This window comes from Nomia melanderi, chromosome 2, assembly GCF_051020985.1.
Source record: "Nomia melanderi isolate GNS246 chromosome 2, iyNomMela1, whole genome shotgun sequence".
NCBI classification, from domain to species: domain Eukaryota; kingdom Metazoa; phylum Arthropoda; class Insecta; order Hymenoptera; family Halictidae; genus Nomia; species Nomia melanderi.
This window is the reverse complement of record NC_135000.1, coordinates 588,702-603,458: the sequence shown is the minus strand read 5'-3', so window position 1 is coordinate 603,458 and position 14,757 is coordinate 588,702. Positions and strand designations below refer to the sequence as shown.

At 33.4% G+C, this 14,757-nt stretch overlaps 1 long non-coding RNA gene and 1 other non-coding gene across 3 annotated transcripts in view; both read left to right on the top strand.

Annotated features, from left to right (window-relative positions):
- The first annotated feature begins 3,093 nt into the window (after positions 1-3,093).
- LOC116433938 (uncharacterized) overlaps positions 3,094-14,757 on the top strand; it is a 140,271-nt gene continuing 128,607 nt past the window's right edge. For both annotated transcript variants that reach the window (XR_013001434.1, XR_013001433.1), the window contains exons 1-2: positions 3,094-3,151; positions 3,248-3,323. This is a non-coding gene — a long non-coding RNA (uncharacterized LOC116433938). The remainder of the gene's footprint in view (positions 3,152-3,247; positions 3,324-14,757) is intronic.
- LOC143174287 (5S ribosomal RNA) lies at positions 14,327-14,446 on the top strand. The gene has a single exon (XR_012998114.1). It is a non-coding gene; the product is annotated as a 5S ribosomal RNA (ribosomal RNA).

The following is a 14,757-nucleotide window of genomic DNA, read 5'->3' as shown; positions in this document are numbered from 1 at the left end:
GTTGTGATCCTTTAATTTTTCATACCGGTGTATATTTATTACTTAAATCAATATTACGACCTGTATTACATTTTTACAATATAGAAAACCATGAATACTTTTATGTTCTGTTAATGACAGTAATCGAACGCATGATTCTTTTACGCGCGGAATGTCGTATCGCGATGTTACTGTATAAAGAAGTATTGTCGCATGAATTTTATTATGAACTGCATTTTTATACGTGCGTTTTCTAAGCAGAATTTTAAAGAAACTCATTATATTTTTCTTAGAATTTTAAAGTTATTATTTTAAGATGAAATATATGAAATAAGAATTTATTTATCATTATATTGTTTGGCAGTAATGTTGAAACTGAAAGTAAAATTTTCTCAAAGAATCCATTCTTCCGAGTCAATATAAAGTAAGAGGAAATTATATATGATTAATATCTTCTGAAATAAAAAATCTTGTTGAAACTTCTGAACGCCATGGCGTAAACTATCTTCAATAAACGCAGAAACCTGATTTATTGAATCACTGAGAGAGTAACACTGTATCTGGAGGAGGGAAAAGGACACCATGCTCTGTCTCAAAATGTGACAACGTCGCCTAATCTCCTTGAAACGTCGTAAATACACATGATTACATTGCCGAGTCAAAACTCAGGAATGAATTATTCTGTAAGTTAAATACATGGTAGAAGTACTAATAAAAGAAAGCAATGACTGAGTGATCGTTTACATGTAGTTAATATTAAATATAATTTTACCCGCAATAAAATTCATTTGAATACGTGAAATAAGGACTAACCATCAAATAGTGATTGAATGCTTGCTTCCCGCTCTCATTCCCCACTACCAATCTTTTTTTACTCTTATGATTGGCTCTCCCTTCGTCTCCTTTCGATATCTTTCACAGCACAACATCTGAACGAAGCATTTCAATTATTTACAAAAGCGTAATTTTCATAAAAGTTTTGAATATTTGTATCTTTAAGAAATATAATAAAACTAAAGGCTATATTTAGAAATGCAGGAAATTTCATAAATATAATTTCATTTATAAAATCATTTTCATGATAGCACATATTGAATGCTTTTATATATTTAATACAATTTATAAATATTACATTATTTTATAACTTCATTAAAATTACACTTGCGTGTAAACATTGTATTACTGGATATTTTTATTTCACACACACATATGTAATATATATATTCTTGCTTTGTCTATTTTTGTGTAACCATTCTGAATATTATGATTTTACATGTATTTATCAGCTTTTTATTACATATTTTTTACTTCTAATAATTGTTACTTGTAAAAGTATATTGCATCTTTTATATTTGATTTTTAAAAGGAAGTGACTTATAGCTAAAAGTCGCAATCTATAAATGCAATGTGTTGTATTGTAATTATATATAACATTCTATATCTATACGAATTGTGTGCACAAATTACATTAAACGATAAAGACATGCAAACTTATTCTTATTATATATTCGTATGCATAGCCTTCCCATGTAGGATATATAATGTTTGTGTAGATGATAGTACACCGTAAGAGAGGTTTATAAAGATCCATGTATACAACTTCTTGAAAATGTATAAAAATATTTAGTAATGGTATTATAATATCGAATCTGAATTAAGTTATTCAACCTCTGGTCAAAACATTATGAACACTCACAAATTTTATCAACTTTTGTGTTACCAGTACAATTTGAACTGAATAAAGTACATACCTATGTACATATTACATGTGTATATGTTAATAATTTATGTTTCCCCTTTACAATGATTACAATAGCTGACATACTTTGTATACAATATTTTATCTTGCCTTCAATTTTACACTAATTCTGCCAAACAAAATGTTTTCCGTCATTACAAGTGACTACTTGTTCCTAATTGTAAGAAATATCTCCTATAACTAGATGTTACTGTCATACAAAAATTGTAGGTACTCGATAAGATTTTCCTAATGTTACTTATCCTAATATGTATACTCTTTTTCAAAATACTTTCCACATATGTGTATGTTGAATAAATTATAAAGAGTGCAGTTTTGAAAAGTGCTTTTTGTCCATCGATGTGAAATTATAGGAAGCAGTGAAAAAAGACAGAGACTACAAATGTAAAATTTTGTTATTGGGTATTTGTTAGCTTCTGAAATAGTAGATATACTTACATAGGCAGAATTCTATTTTCTTATTAAGCATTCCAAAGTAGAACACACTATTTATAGCAAAATAAAGAAAAAAATTATCTAGTAACTATACTTATTATATGGCAACAGCATCTAGTTATAGAAGACATTTTATAGGAAGAGGAATAAATAGTGTTATATTGTTTAAATTTGTTAAATTATTTTACAACCCCAACCCAGACCATGCATGTGTACATTTATTAAGAATGAGTTTAAATGTTCTTATTGTTATATGTAATTTGTGCACAAAATTCATACAGATATAGACTCTTATGTGCAACTATAAGATAACACACTGTATTTGTAGATTGTTATTTTTGGGTGTAAGTCATTTCCTTTTAGAAATCAAAGAGAAAAGATTGTAATACACTTTCACTAGCAAGTAATAACTATTAGAAGCTAAATTAAAGGAAAAAAAACATGTAGTAAAAAACTGATAAATATACATATGTAAAATCATAATATTCAGAATGGTTACACAAAAATAGACAAAGCAAGAATATATATATTATATATGTGTGTGTGAAATAAAAATATCCAGTAATACAATGTTTACACGCAAGTGTAATTTTAATGAAGTTACAAAATAATGTAAGATTATAAATTGTGTTAAATATATAAAAGCATTCAACATGTGCTATCATGAAAATGATTTTATAAATGAAATTATATTTATAAAATTTCCTGCATTTCTAAGTATAGCCTTCAGTTTGATTATATTTCGCTTATTTACGCTTTTGTAAATAATTGAAATGCGTCGTTCAGATGTTGTGTTGTGAAAGATATCGAAAGGCGATGAAGGGAGAGCCAATCATGAGAGTTAAAAGAAGTTGGTAGTGGGGGATGAGAGCGAGAAGCAATCATTCAATCTCTGTTTGGTGGTTAGTCCTTCGAGTGCGGACATGCGGTTCATAAGTGTTGTAGTTATTTAACGCATTCGATTGAATTTTATTACAGGTAAAATTATATTTAATGCTGACTACATGTAAACGATCACTCAGTAATTGCTTTCTTTTATTAGTACTTATACTTAACTGTGTGTTTAACTTACAGAATAATTCATTCCTGAATTTTGATTCGGCATGTAACCATGTGTATTTACGACGTTTCAAGGAGATACGCAGTAACGGTAAGTAGTTTTTTCTATGCGTAAATATTATCAAACATACAAAAGTAAGTCGGTGAATCCATTAATAGTATGTAATAATGTGTTTTCTTTTATTTCATATTCTTGTATTTCATTAATGAATTCATTTTCCGTATTTTTGTTTATATTAACACTAGGTTTACGGACATTTCTTATATACCTTTCTTATATATAACATGAGATATATATTTATAGAAAGTTTTTATTATTCAATAATATTTAAGTACATTACTTCAATATTCTACATTCATTCCGCGCATCTTTTACACAAATACTCAATTTTGTTTGTACACTTTCCACATTTTTTACAAGTGTATAACAGCATTGGCTATTGTGTATAAATTGATTCCATATTTCGGATATCAGTGCAAATTTGTCGGTGCGTAAACGTTTAGATCGTTCCGTTTTTTTATCAAATCGGACGAATCGAAGAATTTGTACGAATTCATCCCTGGGCATTGTATTAGAAAAAAAAGCGGGTCCCCATTCCTTGGACCACAAATAAAAAGCATTTAGCGAATTTGCTTCATATGCTCCCCGAGCGTACAAAATCCCAATAAACGAAAGTAACTTGATGGTTGAAATGTTCTAATCTACTTTCAAAACACGACATGCTTCTTCTTCGGTACAACATTTTATACGTTCTATCATATTTTTGGTTATAATCAAATGAAAAGCACTGCTTACGTTACCTTCCATCACATTTTGTTTTGCGTAGCTAGTAGGCCCAGCGATGCCCTTTGAAGATTGTGTGGACAGTTGGTCGACCACTAGATCCGCCTACTTCCAATTTTGTCCAAATTGTTCCATCGACCGCTATTTCTGTTTCACAGAATGAAAGAATACGCATCCTTTTTCTGCGAAGACCTAAATTCTGTTGATTTTCTTTTTCACTGTCTGAGGATTCCCCTGTTTGCATACTTTCATCAGATTCCAAAATCTCAATTTCATTCTCGTTTTGAATCACTTCAGTTTCATCCTCTTCAGAGCCAGAACACTCCTCACTGATACTGACTATATTTTTCAAAATTTTATTTCCTTTTCTAGACATATTTAGATGATAAAGAAGGGCTTTTTGTCAAAATAGTATAAAATTGAGTTTCACAATAATATTACTAATAAACTAATAGCAACTACAACTTCCAAAATGTTTTCGCACTCTGACGCAATTCACATTCTGCGTTCCGTTTTTTCATCGGATCGATGTATAGTCGGTGCATTCATATATTGTTGTGATTTTTGTAAAGATAAAACTAATTTACTAAAAATTTTATTTACATTACGATCGTGTCTGATGTGCGTCAAATTGACACACATCTGTAAAAATTGTATACCACATAGAGAATTTCAATATTTCAAAACTTTTGAAGAAAATAGACTTCAATATATATTTACCTCGTTCAACTGATAAAAGTCAGTACAAGAGATAAAATAAAAATGCGAACAGTTTTTGTAATTTTCCTAAAAAAATTCTAATTCATTTTCGATCAACTTAAGAGTTCGCTCACAGTGATAACTGATGTGATTATTTGGAGAAGGGTCTTTAACGGTTACTGTGCAAATGCCTTGCGTTTTTATAAGATATTCATGTAGTATACCAGTAGCATCGTTCAGATAAGTAATATTGATGTGAGTTAATAGTGTCAATTTAGAGTTCGTAATTTGGGCAATACCTTTTTTATTATAAAATATTCCACTTGCATTCGTAAGTGGTCGGTTATGGTAATACTGACTCATTGTCGGGAGGGGTAATAGGAGGAGGAATGGAATCATCAGATTCATCTGGAAAGAACAAATTAAGGAGATTAGTATGATATTTCTTTTTCTTTTTGCCGATTTGGAGTTCCACTGTATTATTTGGAAAAACTTGGATGATTCGATAAGGTCCACTAGCTTTTTGACAAAGTTTCTTTGATGGTCCTACTTTTATTTGCATATTTTTAATTTTTACAAGATCATTTACTTTAAATTCTACAGGTTTAGAGTTACGATCGTAGTATTTTTTACTTGCTTTCTTTGACTCAATGATATTTTCGCGAGCGTGTTTAAACCCTGTATTTAATTTATATTGAAGAGATCGAATATAATCATCATAAGTATAGTGAAATTTGGGATCTCGTGTGATCGATGAAGGTAAATAAGCCTTTCTACCGTAGAGTATTTCATATGGTGAAAATTTGGTGGATTTGTGAATCGAAGTATTGTAACTAAACATTGCGAATGGTACAAATTCGTCCCAATTTTGTTGTTTACTATTAACGTAATGTGTAAGATAATCTTTGAGGGTCAAATGAGATCTTTCGAGAGCACCATTAGTTTGTGGATGATAGGGAGTACTAGACAGGTGTTTTGTTTGGAATAATTTGTTATATTCTTTGATTAAATTGGACATGAAGTCAGAACCTTGGTCAGATAAAAGTTTTTGAGGAATTCTAAAATTAAGGAATATTGGTAACAAAGACTCTGCTACAGTTTTAGCTTCGTGGTCTGGTACAGAAAATGCAAATGAAAATTTGGACAAATCGTCCTGCGCGGTGATGATAAAACGGTTCCCTTTTTCCGTCAGTGGAAGGGGACCTACCACGTCAATAGCAAGCCTTTCGAAGGGAGTCTCAGAAGTTGTTGTGATTTCCATCGGTTGTTTGGTTGGTTTGAAGTTTGTTTTATTTAATTGATACGAACGGCATTTCTTTATGTAGCTTCTAATATCTTGCTTCATTGCAGACCAATAGAAACGTTCCTTTACTTTAGAGTATGTTTTGTTGAAGCCAAAATGTCCTGCTAATTTGCTATCATGACATTCTTTTAGTATAGAATTTATTTCATCTTGGTTTTTTGGGACTAGTTTTGCGGTGTTAAGAATTTTTATTTTACTACAAGGAAAAATAAAAGTTATCATTTCGTTTAACATATGAGGCTTGATGCTATTTCCTTTTTCTGGAGGGATGAGAACGAATGATTTTTCTCCAATTAAATCTCTTAGTGTTGTTAAGCATTCAAAAATGTTTTTATATTCGATTCTATCATGATGGAAGCTTTTGGTGTATAGAATATACAAGGTTTGTTTTTCCTTTTTTAATTCGTTTAAACCATTTATACTTGGTTTTAATTCATCGATATTAAAGTTTGATTGAACGTAATCGGAATAAGGGTTACTTTCGTCTAAGTCTTCAGACCAGAACATTACGATTGGATCGCTAATTTTATGTAGGGGCGTATTTTCTTGTTGAAATTCAAATATTTCTTGGTTAGTGTAATGGAATTTAACAAAATTTTGGTATGTTTTCTTTGGTTTAGAAATTACATTAACAGCTATTTCTTCGGTTTTTTCTGGGAGGAGGCGTGACAACCCATCCGCGTTAGAATTCACTCTACCTGGTTTATATTTGATTGTATATTCATACTCATTTAAACGCAGTCGCCATCTAACGAGTCTAGAAGATGGATTTTTACAATTCATTAACCATTGGAGAGGTCTGTGGTCAGTGTATATTATGAAGTTTTGTCCGTATAGGTATGGTCGAAAATGATCGATGGTATCAACAATAGCAAGTAACTCCTTCTCGGTGGTAGAATAGTTTTGTTCGGCGTTGTTTAGCGTTCTCGAATAATATGCTATCGGTAAATCCTTTCCGTCTGTAATTTGCGATAATATACCACCGATTCCTACATTTGAAGCGTCACAAGTAATTATAAAAGGTTGAGAGAAATTAGGATACTGTAACAGTGGTTCTTGTATTAAGGCAGATTTAAGTTCTTGAAACGCATTTTCTTGTAATTCAGTCCAATTAAAATGTGTATCTTTTTTCAATAAAATTGTTAAAGGTTTAGCGATGGTTGAAAAATTGGGGATGAATTTACGGTAGTAACCTGTCATTCCCAAGAATATCTTTATACCTTTCTGATTTTGAGGACGTGGAAGTCTTTGGATTGATTGAATTTTAGATGGATTTGGTTTAACTCCTTCGTTTGAGATTACATGTCCTAAATATTGGCATGATTTTTGCATAAATTCACATTTATCAGGTTGAAGTTTCAAAGAATTTTCGCGTAGTCTTAAAAACACATTAGTCAATTTTCTATTATGGTCTTCTATATCTGATCCATATATAACAAGGTCGTCAAGATAAACAAAGCATTGCTTGTTAGTTAATCCTGTCAAAATTACATTCATCATTCTTTGGAAACACGCTGGACCATTTTTAAAACCAAATGGCATACGAGTAAATTCGTAATGCCCATCTGGCGTGGAGAAGGCTGTTTTAGGCGAATCTTCAGTATTCATAGGGATCTGATGAAACCCGTTTGCAAGATCTAATGTTGTAAAATAATGGGCGTGCCCTAATTGATCCAAAATGTCTTCAACGTTTGGCAGTGGATATGCATCACCAATAGTTTTGTCGTTTAATTTGCGATAGTCTATGACTATTCTCCATTTCTTTATTCCTGAAGCATCAGGTTTTTTGGGGACTACCCATAGTGGGCTAGACCATGGGCTAGTAGATGGTTTTATAATTCCTTGTGCTAACATTTTTTCTATTTGTTTCGAAACTTCATTTTTGTGGATTTCAGGATAGCGATATGATTTTACATGAATAGGTATATTATCATGAGTAGGGATTCTATGTGTCATAGCAGTGGTTGTAGTTAAGGTATCATTGGGGAGAAAAAATATATCTTCAAATTCCTCACATAATTTTTGGACTGATACTTTTTCTTCTTCATTAAGGTGATTGAGACGAAGATTTTCATTTAGTAATTCGATGCGATTTGATTTATTATTTATGCTTTCCTCAAATACTTTGAAAATTTGGACCTTTTGGGGTAAAGGTTCGATCATAATAGAAGGTTTAGGGAAGGATAGTTTTTCCACTGATCTATTCACGATTGTAATAAGAGCTTCATTGCCAGTCGTAACCTTGACTGTGGCATTCGGAATTAATAACGTTCTTTCTTTATCTAAAGTTGTAGCTTGAATGACTCCTTCTTTAAGATTACAAGGATTATGTATTTTAATTTTCGCAACCATTTCTGATCTTGATCCAATAGTAATGAATTCTTCCGATTTTTGAGCCGTATTAAAGTTCAAAGGAATAGAAAATGGAATGCAATCGATATTGATACAATTATTTTTATAAGATATCTCGGCATTTTTATTATTGAAAAAATCATTGCCTAATAAACCATCAAAGGGTATATTTGATTCATTGCTGTCATCAATTAATTGGAGATTAACTAAAAATTTGTTTCGATAAATTTCTAACTCTAGTTGAATTTCACCAGAGGTTTGAATAGGTGCATTTTTCTTTATGCCCGTTAAAATTATAGTTTTGTCATTGATAATTCGATAATCACTGAGACTTTCCTTTTTTATCAAGGAAATGGAGGCTCCGGTGTCTATGAGAAATTTAAAAACCTTATCAGGAGAGTTTGCAGAATAACACTCGACTAATATATATGTCAAATCGTTATTATTGAAGTTGATATGTACAAAATTGCAATTCGAGAATTCTCTTATGACGGACTGTTCTGTTCTTTTTACATTGTGTTGCGGTACAGAATGTAATGTAGAAAATTTCGAAGTTTGTCTGTGTAAATTTTGAATTGCGACATTGGCTTCAGACGTGTTAGGAGAATCAATATTAACATTGGGCGTTTGTGTTTCTATTTCATGAAAATTAATTGGTCGCCGGATGTGAAAATTGGAATTAGTTTGATCATTTCTATTTCTTTTAACGTTCGACAGGAATCTTTTAACGCATTCTTCAATCGAATGACCTGATTTTTTACAACAGTTGCACAAAATAGGCTGTCTGTTAAATTGTCTATCGGATGAGGGTGAGTTAGAATTGCGATTTTGTTCTGGACGCCTAGCGTGTGTATTTGAATTTGATGAGTACGAGGTTCTGGAATTGGATTGTCCTTGAGAAAAATGAATTGATCTAGAATAATTTATAGGTCTAGGATTATTAAAGCGATAGGTATTATTTGAGTAATTTTGTGGATTTTCATATCGTATTCTTAGGGCCTTTTCTTCAGCAGTTGCGGCAGTAAAAGCATGATTAATAGTTTTAAATTCTCTATAACGAAGCATTTGAGATATTTGTGGATGAGTGTGATAGATAAAACGATTTAATGTCATGTCAGCTATCATTGCAACGCGTCCCGCAAGTGTATTTTCTTCTAATTCAGATGCATGAATTACCGCTAATATTCTGGACGACAAATCTTCTAATCTTTGGAAAAATTGAGAGACATTCTCGGTTTTGCCCTGCCTCATTGAATTAAGGTCCTCGAGGAGCTGATCAAGTGATTTTTTATCTTGGTAGAGACTTAATAATAATTCTGAAATTTCTTCCCACGTTGTTAAATTACAATGTATATCGATTTGTTCCCTGGCTTTTCCCGTAATTTTACTTTTTACGTATAACAGTAAGAGAGGTTTTTGTGATTCATGAGCATTTTCAAAGACTGCATCTACTTGCTTGATAAAGCTTCGAATTTTAAATCGATCACCATCAAATGAATCAGGAATTAATTTGGTAAGAAATTCAAGACTGGCACGAGGTGCGTCTACGATTTGATTTCGGGCCATGATTAGGATAGAGAGAAATAATAATGGAAAGAAAGAATCGTCAAAACTAGCGAGTATCTAGAGAACTATATTACTCACGGCGGTACGAAATCCTTCTGCAATCGGTGCTGCAGTTGCTAATTGCAGTTTATGTTCTCCCAGGTTGCAGTGCCTTTCCGCATCGTTTGTCGTGGTTCTTCGTGCCTTTTTCTCCGTTGTCCAGTTTTGCAAAACTGCCACTTAGGTTCCAGGAGTGAATTTGCTAGTTTCACCTTTTATTCGCTGGTAATTAAAGTGCTGGACATCCCATCCTCGTCGCCAAAATTTATGTAGGATTCCGATGTTTGGTGAATATTTTTATTCGAACTAAACTTAGTACACGAAATCTTACAAGAGGCACTTAAGAATTATAATTTCTAGAGCTAGCGATTCTTCTTTTCTTTTCTATCGGTCAGCTTTTTGCTCGTCTCTCCCCTGGACAGTTTTGTATGCCCTTTTAAAGGCTCGGAAGTCTGACTTTGAAAGTAGTGGGAATGAGGATAAGGACCAGTAGGAATTTTGGATATTGCTAAGGTTCGGAGGGACAAGCGTATGATTCAGGATCGGTGAGTAAGGAAGTCAAGGGTCGTATGAGTAATTATATACAGAAGAATGAACGGTTAGGAAGGAAATCGAAAGTTAGCTTATCTTATTTACTAGCCTATGACGGTATCCAACAATGTATAGTCGGTGCATTCATATATTGTTGTGATTTTTGTAAAGATAAAACTAATTTACTAAAAATTTTATTTACATTACGATCGTGTCTGATGTGCGTCAAATTGACACACATCTGTAAAAATTGTATACCACATAGAGAATTTCAATATTTCAAAACTTTTGAAGAAAATAGACTTCAATATATATTTACCTCGTTCAACTGATAAAAGTCAGTACAAGAGATAAAATAAAAATGCGAACGGTTTTTGTAATTTTCCTAAAAAAATTCGAAATGCGTCAAAATGACGCGTCTCGTAAACCTAGTGTTAAAAGTGCACTTTATCTCTTCTTTCTTTTGCGTGAAAAACTTACTTTCCTTTTTATTTCCTTTATATTAAAAATCTAATTTTATTATTTTATCAGTTTATCAGTTCATTCATTTGTAAGAAAAATTATAATAATTCGTATATTGTTAATTTTGCGAATACTTAACACATTAAGGACCGCTAAGAAATCTATGAGACATACGCCTAGGACTGCACGTTTTTGGGCAAGCTTGCACGTTACTAAAATCCTCATTACTTTTTTATTTATGAAGCAATTTTTGCGAAACTTTCAGAAATTGTAAAATACCATGTATTTTAGGTAAATATTAAAAAAATTAGTTCTTAATAATTATCATAAAATTTTATTTAAAAATCAATTTTACCAAAGTTTCTAATACTTTTTTAAAGTATGATATTGTGTGAAATATTTTTCTCTATGAAGAGGAACCATACAAAATTTACATATAGAGCGGCACAAACTTTACAGGTTCTTGTAGGAAAATTTCTTTTTTCCATTCGTTGAAATGCACGTAAGTTGATGCTGTTTCACATCACCTGACAACCTTCCGGGTGAATGTTTACATGGTGCTTTCTTTACACCCCCAAGGGAAGGGCTCGACAGATCTGTTTCCAGTTCCGGGGAACCTTCATTATTGTCGTCCGTTATCCAGTGTTTTGCTACCGAAAGCAGAAATTGTTTGTACTTCATTTTTTGTTTGTGGATTGAGGGCAGTGTATACTCTAAAGGAATTGAAAAGTCCACAGTTTATAAGATACAGAACTACTGTTTTTGTCCATTTCGTACTTTTTCTTAGAATGGGATAATACGAAAGGAACTGATTCGTACGGTCAACCTCTTTCATGTAGTTATTGTATTCATCGATGCAGGTAGGCTTTACAATGTTCTTTCCCGTTTTTTTATTCTTTTTCCTGTTGTCGAGACAGAAGTGTCATGAATGGTCGAGATCATTCTGACAACCCGCTTGTCTTCTCATGCGAGGAAAAGAATATCACTTTTTCTAGAAAAAGTTGTCACCTTTCTTCATGGTTGATGTTTTAATTTTCAAATTTGGTGGTAAGCCTCAGCTCTCCCTAATAGTCCCGCATACTCTAGTTTTCGTATAGTAGACGTACTATTATAATAATTATCCTGGTAAATATGGTGCCATATGCCAAGATAGGAACCGAGAACTGAAAGATCAATTTCCTCCAATTTTTTTCCTTCAGCAGTGTATATCTGAACAAGTAAACCATATTTTTTCACTTTTGTTGGGTTGTACGTGCGAAACCTTACGCGTGTCCCCTCCATGGAATCATTTCCTCATCCAAAGACAACTGTTGTTTTGGTCTGCATGTTGTTCTGAGTTTATTTATGCAGGAAATAATCCAGCATGGGTTGAATTTTGAAAACTCTCCCCGAACTACTGTCCATTTTTGTATTATCGTTGAAATTCCAAAATGTCCATATCTGTTCAAATCTATGGCGGCTCATTGTCTGTGCAAATATAGGGATAAATATCAAAGGATCCGTGGACCAATGATCTTTCTAGCTATCTTTTCTTGTTTGACCCATCAGAATAATTAGGCTAAGGAATTTCTTCGTGTTTTTCTGTGTAACTGGAGACTACTTGAGTGTTCTAGATGATGTTTTGCGTTTCATTGCGGCTCGATCGTGATAGCTGCACAGCTCCTTGCAAAACATTTCAAATAATGCATCATCAAAAAAGAGGTTGATCACAGAGGCTACAGAGTCACGCTGAGATAGAAATGTAGTGACCCCAGGATGACCTTCAAACATTTGTAAGTGTGGTAGTGTATCAATTTCAGAACAACAATTATCATTAGCTTCATCGTCAGTATCGGAATCACTTGAAAGCACTGCCACCTTACTCTTCTTTACAGGTCTAATAATTTCACTGTCACTGGAATCGTCCTCGCAATCGTCAAAACAGTCATCCGCTTCTTTGTTCTCACTGGGAACATCCGATAAATTATCGTCAAAAACTTCCGAAAGTATTTCAGCTTCGTTCTTTTCCTTCTCTTTTCTGAAAGAGGCTATTTCTAAAAGCGCGAGGAACTTGAAGACGAAGACTATTCGAATCACCAAAATGCAATGCAACGCGTCGAATTTTCTCTGAGACTAAGCTGTTTTTATTTGGCGTTCGTGCATTTATACAGTCTTTCGTAGCTTGACCTGTACGGTTTCCACCAATGGAATTGATCTTTTCGGTGTGAATGAGACGGAAACGGTTAATACATTGACTATTGATGTAAACACTTAAATGGACAAAGTAAATATAATGTATCAAAGTAATTGACCAGGCGCGCAGCACGAGAAAACTCGTGAGCGGTCCTTAATTTTTAAAATGACCCTGAATATCGGTCTGAGACAATGTTGCAGTGAGTGACTCTGATTGGTTTTCTCATAATAGACAAAGTAGCCTATTTGTCACAGATAATCCAATACAAAAGTAAATAGCTTCTTATTAGAGATATATTCTGTAGGAAAGAATAACTATTTTAGAATCCTGTTGGTAGTGAATCAATGTTCTATATATACGTCTCTAAATTACGTAATATTTGGAGCGAATTATTATAATTTGGCACAATAAATGCTGTCATTACTGTGGGATTTGAGATTATGACAACTTTGAGGCACTTGAGTATATTATAAGTCTTTGGCTGTAAGACACTTACTATAGTTGTAGAGAAGATAGCAGATTGCACCATCAATGAATGAGGCAATAACTGGTCGTATCCTCTTATTATAAATATCCCATAGACATATAAGTGTCCTTGTTATCCAGTGCTTTCTGATAAGTTGCACATTCTTTGACAACCATGCTGCCCATTCATCATATGTATTAAGTTGGTCTTCATAGACACATTCGCTATGGGTGGACTCTCTATGATCTCGATCATGTTGTGAAACCGGTCTTCGCCCTCGTCTATGTGGGGTTAGTCTTGACATAGTCAGAAATAAAGGAATTATATAAAGGATATAGGTATATATAATGTAATAAAGGAATTCTACTATTGGAGAATGTAGACCAATACTCTTGCACATTTGGCACTTTAATCAATCCCATATTTGTTCTAATGGCAATGAAAGCTAGAAATTCTTCTTTGGTGATATCGTGCCACTTGTGCCAAATTGATTTGCGTCAGTGTTGTTTCTTATTTTTTCGTTGGCATAATTGTTCGTTTGTTTTGTTAGATTGTCTACTAATTCACTTGTAAAATATAAAGTGAAATAGTCTGTGGGTTATTTTATATTAATCGGTACTTGTGGTCCGCTCGTTTGGTGATGCACATTAAAATTTATTGTTGCTGGAGGAATACTGTACTCAGTAGAGTGTGTCTCTAATCAGACGTACATAGAATCAGCCAACGATCATACCACGCTGTAAAATACCGGTTCTCGTCCGATCACCGAAGTCAAGCAGCATCGGGCACGGTTAGTACTTGGATGGGTGACCGCTTGGGAATACCGTGTGTTGTTGGCTCTTTTTTTTTAGGCCAGTCAGTGGCCATGGTGGTTTGGTTCCAGACTCGTAGTGCGAAAGGCCGGCTTCGATTCCCGGTGAGGTCAATTTTTCCGAGTTGGTTTTTTTCTCGCATTGCAATGATGGAGCCTCACTTCCTGATCACGGAGAGAATAATTTCGTCGAGTTTCGAGGTAACTCGGAATTTCAAGAAATTATTCTCTCAAGTCGACCATCCCTACCATAGCTACTATGGTACTCGCCGCCCTACCCCTACAGACGGGACTAGGGTAAAAAGGAATGGCCGGACGCAACGGGAGTAGCGGCAGCGC